At 46.2% G+C, this 14,025-nt stretch overlaps 1 long non-coding RNA gene across 1 annotated transcript; it reads left to right on the forward strand.

Annotated features, from left to right (window-relative positions):
- Positions 1 to 4,091: 4,091 nt before the first annotated feature.
- Positions 4,092 to 10,431, forward strand: LOC147349669 (uncharacterized). Its single transcript, XR_015150077.1, has 4 exons — positions 4,092 to 4,353; positions 6,919 to 7,042; positions 7,428 to 7,570; positions 10,279 to 10,431. It is a non-coding gene; the product is annotated as an uncharacterized LOC147349669 (long non-coding RNA).
- The last annotated feature ends 3,594 nt before the right edge of the window (positions 10,432 to 14,025 follow it).

A 14,025-nucleotide genomic window follows, 5' to 3' on the forward strand; every position in this document is an offset into this window, starting at 1 on the left:
GCCAAGGCCGGGGGGCCTGGCCTCCCTGGGAATGTACATCTGCTCCACGTCTGGACCTAATTGCTGTGCTGGGAAGGAACTCTCCATGCCCGTGTCCAGACAGCCAGCCTTCTGGGATTGGCGTGGGGGTAGGAGGCCAGGGAGAGCTGGCCAGCCCAGGCTGATGAGGAAATGTCATTGGGAGTTCAGTGTGTTTTTCTGCTTTTCCCTACAAAGAGCCCTGTTTGTGCCCTCTCTGTCACCCGCTGACCCCAACCCCCCAGGCTCCCTGCTCCTCCACAACACTGGGTCTGGAAGGTCTGCCAGCGGCTTCCTTCCGGTGCACTTGATTCCCAGGGAGCCTGCCCCTCCATTTCCAAACTCACTGGAGGAGGGAGGAAGGGAGGCCGCACAGGAGCCTGGGAGCTGCCCACGGGGGACAGATCTGATGAGGTTTCTTCCCAGGAGCTCCAGGTCCCAAGCCAGGATCTACTCTCTCTGTCCTCAGAAGCGGGCTTATGGACAAAGCACCCAGCAGCCGTGTCCCTGAACAGGCCAGCGGGCGGAGATTTCTCTGAGCTTCATCCTCCCAACTGTGAAATGGGTGCAATAGCGAGATCTGAAGATGGTGGAGAGAGGGCCCAGATGAAGCCGGGAGGGGGCAGGCTACAGGCGGGGAGGGGAGAGGGCTTTGGTTTGGCTGGGGTCCATGCTCCCCCCTGGGGGAAGTGGGCCCTTAGACTGGCATTAGGGAAGTGTATCTCTGGGCATCTTCAGCAGTGAACCTATCTTTTGAAGGATGACAAAGAGGGGCATCCAGTGTTCAGAGTGCAGAGCCTGCCCCCTGAGAACTGAGCAGCAAGATGTGGTCTGAGCCCCCACTCAAAGGGGCTGCTGGTGGCAGCTCAGGGAGGTAATGCAGGCTGAGTTTTCAGTAGCAGCAGTGCGGAAAACGGGCAAGAAAGAGCCTGTTGATGGCTCTTTCCTAGTGGTCCAGTAGGTTAAGACTCCAAGCTTCCACTGCAGGGGCCATGGGTTCCATCCCTGGTCGGGGAACTAAGATCCTGCATGCTAAGTGGTGTGGCCAAAAATAACAATAATAATAATATTAAAAAAGAAAGGAAGGAGAAAAAAAGAGCCTAGGTGGGGATGGCAGGACAATGGGTGTGCACCAGTTCTTTGGAAAGTGCTGGGGAAGCCATTTGGGAACTGTCACTCTTGGGACACAGGAGCCAAGTGCCAGTGATAACTATGAAGGGGGAGGGCCTTGGGAGACCCCCTCCTTCCACATTCATCAGGGAGGTTTGGTAACTCATGGGCAGGTGTGCTCAGTTGATAGTCGTGTCCAGCTCTTTGTGACCCACTGGACTGTAACTCTCCAGGCTCCACTGTCCATGGGATTCTCTAGGTAAGAATACTGGAGCGGGTTGCCATGCCCTCCTCCAGGGGATCTTCCTGACCTTGGGACAGAACCCATGTCTCTTATGTCTCCTGCGTTGACAGGCAGATTCTTTACCATTAACACCACCCGGAAAGCCCAACTCAAGGGCATCCACTTGCTAGTTCAAGGAAGAAATGGGTCTCAGAGCTCTGCCAAGATCCCTGGCATTGAAAAGGTTTAAAGTTGCCGCTGGAAGGCCTTATGGAGAGAGACATGGAGAGTGCGGTGTGCAATTCCAGCAGTTTGTCCAGCCTCTGAGAGCCACGGTGGTCTACGTTAGAATGTGTCAGGGGGCCCCTATCACGGTATGGCTCATTAGCCTTGGATGACTTTGCTTCCCTTTTGAGGGATGACTTTTGAGCCCCTTTTGGTCACCTTTATGCCCCTTTGGCATTCACACCAGGCCTGGCAGATGCTAAATACTCATGGTGAAGATGGAGAATTCAGTGAATCATCTGTAATTTTCCAGGGCCACTTTGCAAGGCTGGATAAGTAATCTGGATTAACCGTGGCTGGTAATGTGAGGTCCAACTGCTTTTTTGTATCCCTCCCTACTTTATTTCCTTGGACTCCAACCCCAATATAAAAGAGGTCTTTTAGTATAATAATGTAGCAAAGTCAAGTTTACAGGCAATGAGAAAGGTCTGCCTGAGCAGCTGATTCTCATCTTGATGCATCTGATGAGGGCTTGAGAGGGCTACTGGGCCCTGGCACATTACATGGTGGGTGCCCGTTGAGTGCACACATGCTCAGTTGCTCAGTCATGTCTGACTCTTTGCAACCCCACAGACTGTAGCCCACCAGGCTCCTCTGTCCATGGGATTCTCCAGGCAAGAATACTGGAGTGGGTTGCCATTTCCTCCTCCAGGGGATCTTCCAGATCCAGGGATTGAACTCGCTTCGCCTGCAGCTCCTGCATTGGCAGATGGACTCTTGACCTCTCCGCCACCTGGGAATAATCTGGGTCTCAGGTACCCCACTATAAAAAAGGCAGAGCCAAGGTTCCATCTGTTGACTAAAAAGATGCACAAGAGTTGTGAGTTAAGTTTTATTTGGGGCCAAATGAGGCCTGCAGCCCAGAAGACAGCACCTCAGATAGTTCTGAGATACTGCTCCAAAGGGGCAGTGGGAGAAGGTTATTATACAAGATTTCGGTGAAGGAGGAGTTGAATGCAATCAAGCGCTTACTTTACAAAAGGTTTTCTACTAGTCATGAGGAGCTGAGGTCACCATGAAGGGATTTAGTGCTTTTCCAGATATGAGGAGATGCAAGGATTGGGATCATGAAGTCAGTTCTTGAAAATATCTATCTAAAGACTTGTTCCACCAGTTTCCCTGGAGCACAGAATGCCTCACTCTCCAACCTGAATTCCCTTCAGAGAGTGTCGAAGGTCAGCAGCTGCAGCAGCACAGGATTCAGCCTCCCCAGAGGCAGAAGGCAAACGCCCTTGAGTTGTTGTTGTTCAGTCGCTCAGTTGTGTCCAGCTCTTTGCGACCCCATGGACTATAGCACGCCAGGCCTCCCTGTCCTTCACTATTTCCTGGAGTTTGCTTGAATTCATGTCCATTGAGTCGGTGACGCTATCTAACCATCACATCCAGTTCTGCCCTCTTGTCCTTTTGCCTTCAATCTTTCCCAGCATCAGGGTCTTTTCCAATGAGTTGCTTCTTCACGTCAGGTGGCCAAAGTACTGGAGCTTCAGCTTCAGGATCAGTCCTTCCAATGAACATTCAGGGTTGATTTCTTTTAGGATTGACTGGTGGCAAGTGCCAGTTTGTAGTTGACACATTCCAGTTTGGAGGATTCAGAAGTCCATGGGCCTCTCATGTCTTAATGCTGCCTTAGGGCCAGGAGGTTATCAAAACCTTTTCATTTTCTGCTGCCCCTTCTTCTCCTTCAAGCATCCAGGGAATCTGGGCTTGTTGTAGAGAAGAACCAGTTCTGACCCTATGTTGGAACTGTTTCTTTGACTTGCTTTCATTGCTGCTGCTGTTGTTGCTGCTGCTGCTAAGTCGCTTCAGTCGTGTCAACTCTGTGCAACGCCATAGACGGTAGCCCACCAGGCTCCCCCGTCCCTGGGATTCTCCAGGCAAGAACACTGGAGTGGGTTGTCATTTCCTTCTCCAATGCAGGAAAGTGAAAAGTGAAAGGGAAGTCACTCAGTCGTGTCCGACCCTTAGCGACCCCATGGACTGCAGCCTACCAGGCTCCTCTGTCCATGGGATTTTCCAGGCAAGAGTACTGGAGTGAGTGCCATTGCCTTCTCCGTTGCTGTTGTTGTTCAGCCCCTAAGTCATGTCTAACTCTTTGGGACCCTGTGGACTGCAGCACACCATGCTTCCCTGTTCTTCACTATTTCCGGGAGTTTGCTCAAACTCAGTCTATTGAGTTGGTGATGCTATCTAACCATCTCATCCTCTGCCACCCTCTTCTCCTGGGTGAAGAGGAGAATCTTGCCCAGCCTCAGGGTCTTTTCCAATGAGTGGGCTCTTCATATTATGTGGCTAAAGTACTGGGTTCTTTTCATTGCTGTTATTGCTATTATTATAATCATTCATAATGGCCTTCCTCAAAGGACCCAGCCTGACTGTTAAAGTGCCTTTGTTCAGCTCATAGAGAGATAATCTGACCCTGCCCACCTGTGAATGGCCACAAAGGAGAGATTAACACCCCTTCAAAGTCCGGCCCTTCCCAGAGATGTTCTGCAAGACTGAGGGCCCTTTTTACTTTACTGCCCCTCCCTCTCTATTCTGCCATTTGACTTTAGTTCTTCATCACTTCTCTCTCTGGTTCTCTAAAAGAACATGGCATCCAGCCCGCTGGCATCTTCTCGGTCAGCTGGCTTTCTGAATAAAGCCGTATTCCTTGCCTCTACACCTCATCTCGGACCCACTGGCCTGGCTTGCGGCAAGCAGAGTGAGCTTGGACTGAGGTGAGGGAGCGAGTGTTTGCAGAGCCCTGCAGGTGAAATCACACAGGTTTGGCTTTCTTCCTGTGTCTGCATTTTCACGCCTTGGGTTGCCACCTTAGAGACTGTGATTTTCACATCTATCTGTATGGATCAACTAGCTTCCAGGGGCTTTACTGCCAACTTCCCCAATGCCTCAGGACATCCCAGCTTTATATTCTCAACACAAAGATCACCTGAAGAACACCCTCCCCCCACCACAGCAGACAGCAGAGTGAAGGAAGAAGAGGAGGGCCACCCTCACCTAAGAATGCAGCTACCCTTTTACAAGTTTCCTTTCCAAGCCCCAGCCAGGTCTTTGTGAGTGCAGCTGAGAACAGCCCTTTAAGGAGACTATTCTTGCTGGGACCCTTTCTCACTCCTGGCAGCCCAAGGGGCTGGGGGCAGGGTGGTGTGTGGTGCTAACTCGGTATCTGAGGGCCATTGGGAACACTGCTCTGTCCTTAAGGGTTGTACTGCTGTGTACTCTGCTCAGTCTCTCAGTCGTGTTTGACTCTTTGTGACCCCACGGACTGTAAGCCCACCAGGTTCCTCTGTCCATGGAATTTTCCAGGCAAGAATACTGGAGTGGATTGCCATTTCCTCCAGGGTCTCTTCCCAACCGAGGGATCTGACCTGTGTCTCTTGGCTCTCCTCCATTGGCAGGTAGATTCTTTACCACCTGGGAAGCTATTTCTGAGAATGAGCGTTTGCCCTTGTGAAGCCTGGGGGCATCTGATTCAGCAGTGATGGGGGTTGGATTAGTGGGAAAATGAAGAGGCTTTTCTGCAAGTTACCTTGCTGGTGAGACCTTGATGGGGTCTGGACTTGGTAGACCAAAGCTTTCCCAGCCAAGGGTCATCACACAAGCTGTCTAGTCCCCAGGGCATTAATCAATGTTCTAGATTCTAAAAAGACAAATAGACTCTAGAATCTAAATTCTAGAAAGACAAATAGCTTAGACCTGTGGATATGCTGGGGAAGGAGTGGATTTTGGCTCCAGGCAGGGGTCTCAGCAAGTTCCTCGACTGAGGTTAGCAGATACTTGGAAAGTGAGGATGGGAAGTGTGCAAGGCTAGGAATTGGCATACCTGCTAAAGGTCCTGTAAGGAGGATTTAATGCCTTAGGATCAAGAGGTTGGCAGTGCTAGGGCTTTAGGGGCTCCAGGTCTTGTTGAGAACTGCAGGGTAAAACAAGATTCATTTCAAACCATTGCTGAAAAGAAAAAACTCCTCCTCTACACTCTTACGTTCTTGTATGAGGGTCTGTGAATTAAACTAACAAAAGACAGTTTAACAAGAATTTACTTACACACAGGTGATCAATGATGAGCAACCCAAAAGGGGAGTTAGAATTAGGGGTCTGAGTATCTAACTTAGTAGGTGAAAGGAAAGAGGAAGGAAAGAATCCTATGGAAGGAATAGGTTTCTCTAGGAGAACTAAGGGGACATAAGAATATTTGCAAAAATATTTCATTAAAAAGGTATGAGTGGTCTTTCTGTGACCTACAGGACCCTAAAAATTCTATAGAGAGGGGTTTTCTGTAGTCTGCTTAGTCTCTTCCTGGGAACAGAGTCACCCTAAAGAGGGCATTTATGACAATCCTCAAGTCTCAAAGTTTTCTGCTTTTAGTCATACAGGGAAGCTCTGAGAAGGCTTCTTTCCACATCAATTGAGTTCCAGATGTCTTCAGCTTAAAATAATCCTTATTCCAACTCTGAGGTGCTGAATGGGCCCTCATGCCACATAGCTTAGCAATTGCTCAGTAAATATTTTTCAATGAATGAATGAACACAGTAGAGATTAGGTAGGGAGGATGTTGATTTATGGCTACACATTTCACACCGAGGATTGGAGCAGGAGATGTAGTCCAATTCCTCTCTGGAGAGAAGTTTGCCCCACAGCCAAGGTGAGCTCCCTCTGGGCTCAGTGGCATTTTTGGAATATGGCAAAGACTGGGTAGACCAACTTGTTCACCTGGCAGTTTTACAAAAGTGCATGTGACCTCTGCTAGGGACTTGGGAGTTGAGTTCAAAGGGGCACTGGGGCCAGAGCTGCAAGCATAGTAGGTTTGGAGCAAGCAATCAGAAATTTTAAGTCTGCTGCTCACGTTCATTGAGAGTTAAATAACACAACTAAGTAAATCTTAAAGATCTCATTGGCTTTATTAAACAATTCATGAATTGGGCAGCATTCCACTTAGCAAGTAGAAAGGAGCTCCACCAAGCTGGAAAAAATGAAAGATTTCTAAAGACAGAGAGGGGGCAGAAAAAGGAAATTGTGAGCAAAAAAAAAAAAAAAAAATGCATTGTTTCAGGCAGGGTCGCCCTCCTAAGGGGAACGGAAGGGACCTACGAGGCAGAATATCTCATTAGTGCTGACCAGGTAATTTCAAGTTGGTTAAAGATTACATTCCTGGGGGAGGCTGTAATTGCAGTTGGGTTAGGTATTAAGTCTTGGTTTGCTAAGGAGGGGTTTTAACATAAGTAATTCCATTTTGAACCTTTTATTTTTTATTGCTGTTGTCTCTTTTTTCTTTTTAACAAAAGGGTCGACTATTTCTTGGGAGAAATGGCAAAATGAGCGTCTGACAAGTTCTCCTGGGGCTGCTGGCTTGAAAAGGAGGCAGTAGTAAGAGAAAGAAGACGGGGCCAGGATCTCTGCATAGACAAGGTACCCATATCCTTAAAGGGAGACCCTTCCAGCTGGAGGATGAGCAAGTGTTGGGTGGGCGAGTAGGGGGGGTGGGGGTTAGTCCGTGACAAACCCTCCTGGGCCTGTGGTTTACTAACCACCCTTCGACCCTGCCCAACCTGGGGCTCTGGCTTTATTCCTCCCTGGGTTCAATTTCTAAGAAAGGACTTGATGTTCTTCCCGGAAATGGCCTTGCTCTGGACTCAGGAAGGAGATGGCTTGTCCAGATGTCCAGCTGGCCCCATTAATAAGGCTTTGAACAGAGCCCTACAAAAATAGATCTTTCTAAGGCATTTCTTCTGTGTCCCCTTTCTGCTCTGAAGATCAAATCCCCGACCCAGGTGGTATTTCTTTTCCACACCAGATGCTGACTCCGAGGACTGCTCTGGGCCAGCGAGGCAACCTCCATGCATGCCACTAACCTCCCGGGAAGGAGGAAAGGAAGCAGACTTTGAATGAAGAAGATTAATGTGCCTGGTTAGCAGCTTTGGTTGAGGCACCAGACAGGTAAGATGGGAAGCTGGGGCTCAAGTCCAGGTCCCGGGTCTAAATCTCTCTGTGCAACACCCAACTGTCTCTCAGAGGAGCAGACAAACCAGGTGGGGAGGCATCTCAGGGTGCCAGGAACTGTGAACAGGAGACCGTTGGCTGTTCTGAGCATCAGGGCTTCAGGAGTTCAGAGAAGGAGAAATTAGTGAGGGTGGAGGGAGTTGCCAGGGAAATTAGTGAGGATAGTGTTCAAAGGTGAGGAAAATCATATAAAGGACCCTCAGAATTTGGTCCACCTTTTGGTTTCAGCGAGAAAACACTTTTGCATTTTTAATCTGAAAGCATGTTTATTCCCCAGTGCCGGCCCTTGGCTCTTGGCCTTTGGCTGAAAAACAAAAGGAGGTTGTTCAGTCCCTGGGCTGGGATGTTTGCTCACAGATCATGATGTGTGCTTGGAGCATCTGGTCTGGGAAAGGAGGTGTACATCTAAGGAGCGTGAGCATGGGACTGCCGTGCCATCCTGCTCCAGCCCCGCCTGCATTCACAGATGCTGGAGGGCAGGAGAGGAATGGCTGGACTAGGCAAACTCTTCCTTCCTCTCCACATCAATGGCGTTGGGCAGTGTTGACAAATACATAATTATAAACCAGCATCTTAGAGATAGTGAAGATCTGAGAGATCACCTGTCCTCACTGTGCCTCTCATATACCCTCCTCCTGACTCATGCCCTTTGCTTGAATCCCTCCAGCCACAGGGACCCACCCCTGCAACAACAGCAATCTGTTTCCCAATACAAACATAGCAGCTATCATTGGAGAGCACTGTTTTCTTTTTGAGCACTTTATGGATGCTTGAGGCTCTTCTTATATACTCCCTGCCCTAGAACCAGCCATTTCTCCAAAGCACTTTCATCCCTTTTGTTGGAGAATGGTATTAGAGACAAAGGTCTGAGCATTGAGGTGCTCATTGCTACTGGGGTGTCACTGTTTCTAGGCCCTCTCAGCAGACAGAGCTAGGAAATAAACATATTATAACTCTTTGGAGAAGGAAATGGCAACCCACTCTAGTATTCTTGCCTGGAAAATCCCATGGACAGAAGAGCCTGGTGGGCTACATTCGATGGGGTCGAGAAAGAGTCGGACATGACTTAGCAACTAAAGTACAACAACATTACAACTCTTGTATACACACATATCTATAATTATTTCTGCACCCATTCATCTGTATCTAGGTTAAGTTGAACTTGAAGTCATACTAGTATCTCTGATTAATCTTGTACTACGTGGATTATTCCAACCTCCTTCCTTGTTTATCTACAACTTCTTTCTCCAACAGTGAGAAATCTGAGTCCTACCATCAACCATCCATTTACTCACTTGTTTAAGCCCCAGTATACATGCACACCAGAGAAAGCAATGGCACCCCACTCCAGTACTCTTGCCTGGAAAATCCCATGGATGGAGGAGCCTGGCGGGCTATAGTACATGGAGTCGTTAAGAGTCAGACACGACTGAGCGACTTCACTTTCACTTTTCACTTTCATGCATTGGAGAAGGAAATGGCAACCCGCTCCAGTGTTCTTGCCTGGAGAATCCCAGGGACGTGGGAGCCTGGTGGGCTGCCATCTATGGGGTCGCACAGAGTCTGACACGACTGAAGCGACTTAGCAGCAGTAGCAGCATACATGCACACAGAGGGCTTCCTAGGTGGCTTAGTGGTAAAGAATCCGCTTGCCAGTGCAGAAGATGCTGGTTTGATCCCTGGGTCTGGAGGATCCCCTGGGGGAGGAAATGGCAACGCACTCCAGTATTCTTGCCTAGGAAAGCTCGTGAACAGAGGCGCTGACAGGCTACAGTCCTTGGGTCGCAAAGAGTTGGACGTGACCGAACAACTGAGCACATGTATGCACATGTTAGCCTGAAACTCCATGAAAAACAACTTTACTGCCTTTACTGATTAGATTTGGGGATTATGCAGAATTCTGTTTGTCTTTAGCCTTATAGTTTCCAGTCAAAACAGTGTTTTCCTAATCTACTTATGTCAGTTCCTCTCCACTCCCCTTCCTGCCTCCCCCACCAACTACTTGCACTGAGGTTTGTCATACATTTGCAATCAAGTTAGACTCTTCTGTCACAGTCTGGGGTCCCCCAGCCATCCTGGCTGATTTTTAAGTATTTGTCTATGTTCATAAAGTTCATTCTTTGTGTTGTGAAGTCTGTGGATTTGGCTAAATTGGGTATCATCACGTATCTAGCACTCCAGTGTTATACAGAATATTCCATCACCCAAAAATTCCCCCAAGCTTGCCCTTTGCGGTTAACCACTCCTGCTTCCCCAAACCCTGGCAACCACTCATCCATTCTTCATCCCTATAGTTTTACTTTTCCCAGAATGTTATGTGAATGAAATCATAAAACATGTAGTTTTTTGGGTCTTTTTTCTCTATTTTAGCAAAATGCATTTAAGATTCATCCATGTTGCCATATGAATCACTATCTCAGTAATTTTTTCACAGATAAGTATGCCATCATATGGTTACACTACAATTTGCCAATTCATTGGTTAAAAGACATCTTTGTTGCTTTAAGTTTTTAAAAAATTTTTATTTATTTATTTTGTCTGTGTTTGGTCTTCATTGCTGTGCCTGGGCTTTCTCTCTAGTTGCAGCAAGCGAGGGCTACTCTTCACTGTGGTGCATGAGCTTCTTATTGAGATGGTTTCTCTAGTTGCAGAGCACAGTGTCTAGGGCGTGCAGGCTTCAGAAGCTGTGGTTAGTTGCCCTGGGGCGTGTGGAATCTTCCTGGACCAGGGATCGAACCCATGTCGCCTGCATTAACAGGTGGGTTTTTAACCACTGGACCACCAGGGAAGTCCTCCAGTTTTTGATGACTATGAATGAGGCTGCTGTAAACATTTGTGTACAGGTTTCCATGTTAGCATATGTTTTAATTCACTTGGATACACACTTAGAGTGTAACTGCCTGTGTGTCATAAGTCTATGTTAAACTTTATAGGAAACCACCAAACTGTCTTCCAAAACGACTGTACCATCTTCCATCCTCATGGGCAGTGAATGAGGGTTCCTATTGCTCTGCATTGCTGTCAATAAGTATTTGGGGTGATCAAGTTTGTTTGTTTGTTTTTGGATTTTGGCCATTCTATAGGTCTGCAGAGATATTAAATAGTTGTTTGCATTTTTATTTTCTTAGTGAAAAATTACTTTGAGTATCTCTTCCTCTGCTTATTTGCCATCCACTTATCTTCTTTGTTGGTCTTCCCTGATAGCTCAGTTGGTAAAGAATCTGCCTGCAATGGCAGGAGATCCTGGTTCGATTCCTGGGTCAGGAAGATCCACGGGAGAAGGAATAGGCTACCCACTCCAGTACTCTTGGGGTTCCCTTGTGGCTCAGATTCGGGTAAAGAACCTGCCTGAGGCCTGGGTTTGATCCCTGGGTTGGGAAGATCCTCTGGAGAAGGGAAAGGCTACCCATTCCAGTATTCTGGCCTAGAGAATTCCATGGACTGTATAGGCCATGGGGTCACAAAGAGTCGGACACGACTGAGAGACTTTCACTATCTTCTTTGTCAGTTTAGATCTTTTTCCTATTTAACAAACTGGATTGTATATTTTCTTATTTTTGAGTTTTAAGAGTTCTTTATTGTGGATACATGTTCTTTATAAGATATGTGATCTGCAGACGTTTTCTTAGTGTGTGGCTTGTCTTTATTTCTCTTAACAATGTTATTGCAGAGCAAACAGTTTTCTTTCATGAAGTCCAGTTTGTCAATTTTTCTTTCATGGATCCTGCTTTTAGTACAGTATTTCAAGTTCATCACCCAAACAGAAGTTACACAGAATTTCTTCTAGAAGTTCTATAGATTTCTGGTATAGAGTTATTTCTATGATCCTTTTTGAGTTAAGTTTTATATAAGATTAAAGTTTAATCTTATAACAGTCTTGTATAGAGAACAACACAGGTATTACTAACAACAACAAAAAAATAATAAAGTTTAATTTTGTTTTTATTTTTTTTCTTTGGCATGCAGTCATCTGATTCTTCCAGTACCCTTAGTCGAAAAACCTATCCTTTGCCAGGTATCGTCCTGGCACCTTCAAAATTCAGTTTATCAAATTGGTGTTTATGTTGGGGTTAATTTCTGAGCTCTCTGCTCTGTCCCTTTCTCAGAGCTTTTGCTTCTTCAGAGCCTTGTAAGGCTGGCTTCTTACTCAGGATCCGTGTGAAAGTCACCTTTTTAAAGAGCTTTTCCCGGGTCACCCGATCTAAACTTGTCCTCCTTTATTCAAATCATGTCATATTGTTGTGCTGTCTTTGTAGTACTAAGACCTGAAACTATCTAGTACTAGGTAAGAAAGTGTTCAGGCCAAAGAGATACCATCCCACTGAACTCCAAAAGGGGCAGATCATAAAAGAAAATCCCCTTCCTGTCTAGCCCTCTCTCACTTGTTAAATCCTCTGTCAGCTCCAGATCCCGGGGCCCAGGTCTTCGGTCTCTCTCCTCAGTGAGTGGAGCCAGTGGTTCCCATTCTCACTGTGCATTAGCTTTAACTGGGGGAACTTTAAGAATACTTATTCCCGGGCTCCACCCCAGGGATTCTAATATAATTATGTGGAAATGCGGCCTGGTCACCTGTATATTTTTAAAGCTTCCCAGTTGATGGCAGTGTGCAGCCACCATTTCCAGCTTGAATGCTGACCACAGTTGGTACTCAATAAACAGCTTGTTGAATGACTCAATGGTGAAATGTAACTTAAGTTGGTAACTCTGTATTTATACCAGGTGGGTGGCAGAAAGTCAGTGAGGGTGATCAGGAGCTTCAGTTCTGCTGGAGTTTGTGGCACTAACCAGAAAGGATGCTGTACTCACAGCCCTCTGTATCTGCTATCTGAGGTGGGATTTCAGTTTTCTTTTCTTTTTTGGCTGTGCTGTACAGCTTGTGGGATCTTAGTTTCCTGACCAGGAATTGAACTCAGGCCCTCACCGTGTAAGCACTGAGTCCTAACCGCTGGACCACTAGGGGATTCCCTTAGGTGGGATTTCTGAAGAGCTGTATTTCCTTTTTATTGACATATAATTCAGAGAACATAAAATTCACCCTTTAAAAATGTACAGTGGTTTTAGTATACTCTCAAAGTTGTACAACCATCACTGACTGCTAATTTCAGAACATCTTCATCACCCCTAAAAGAAACCTTGTACCCGTGACCTATCTTTCAGTTAGCATGCTGTTTTCAAGGTTCATTCATGTTGCAGCAATGATCAGTACTTCATTCATTTTTATGGCTGAATAATGGTTCATTGAGTGGATATACCAGTCGGTTTATCTATTCATCAGTTGATGGACATTTGAATTGTTTTCAATTGTGGGCTGCTGATAATGAGTCAGGAGCATTCATGTGTAAGTTTTTGTATGAACTTGGTTTCAGTTCTTTTGGGTATGCACCTAGGAGTAGAATTGCTGGGTCCTATGATAACTCTATGTTAAACTTTTTGGGAAACTGCCAAACTGTTTTCCCCAGTGGCTGTACCATCTTACGAGCCCATCAGTAATGTGTGAGGGTCCCAATCTTCTACATCCTCACCAGCATTTATTGTCATCTGACTTTTTGATTATAGCCATCGTAGTGGGTATGTGAAGTGGTATCTCATGTGGTTTTTTTTCAATAATTTTTTACTTATTTAGCAGCACTGGGTCTTAGTTGAAGTACATGGGATCTTTGAAGCAGCAGGTGAGATCTAGTTCCCTGACCAGGATCAAACCCAGGCCCCCTGCATTGACAGTGAGGAGTCTTAGCCACTGGACCTACCAGGGAAGTCCCTCACGTGGTTTTGATTTTGATTTCCATTTTTATGATGACATAAATCATCTTTTCATGTATATCTCCCATTTGTTTATCTTCTTTGGAGAAATATCCATTCAAATTATTTCCCCATTTAAAAATTGATTTGTCCTTCTGCTGTTGAATTCTGAGTTATTTATATATTCGTGGTATTAGATCCTTACAAATGACTTATATTGATTTCTTCCAATTCTGTGAAGTGAAAAGACCTTTTTGAAAGTGTCTTTTGAAGTATAAAAGTTTTTAAATGTTGATGCAGTCCAGTGGATCTATTTTTTCCTTTAGTTGCTTGTGTTTTAGGTGTCATGCCTAAAAAGCCACTGCTTGATCCAAGGTCATAAAGATTTATGCCTGTTTTGTTCTACAAGTTTTATAGTTTTAACTCTTACAGTTAGTTCTTTGATCTCTTTTGAGTTAGTCTTTTGTATAAAGTACATGGGAGTCCAAATTTATTCTTTTATGTCTATCCAGTTGTTCCAGCCAGAGAAGGCAATGGCACCCCACTCCAGTGTTCTTGCCTGGAGAATCCCAGGGACGGCAGCGGAGCCTGATAGGCTGCCGTCTATGGGGTCGCACAGAGTCGGACACGACTGAAGCGACTTAGCAGCAGCA

This window comes from Bos grunniens, chromosome 21 (genome assembly GCF_055505025.1).
Source record: "Bos grunniens cultivar Pamir isolate PY7600 chromosome 21, Bosgru_T2T1.0, whole genome shotgun sequence".
Taxonomy (NCBI): domain Eukaryota; kingdom Metazoa; phylum Chordata; class Mammalia; order Artiodactyla; family Bovidae; genus Bos; species Bos grunniens.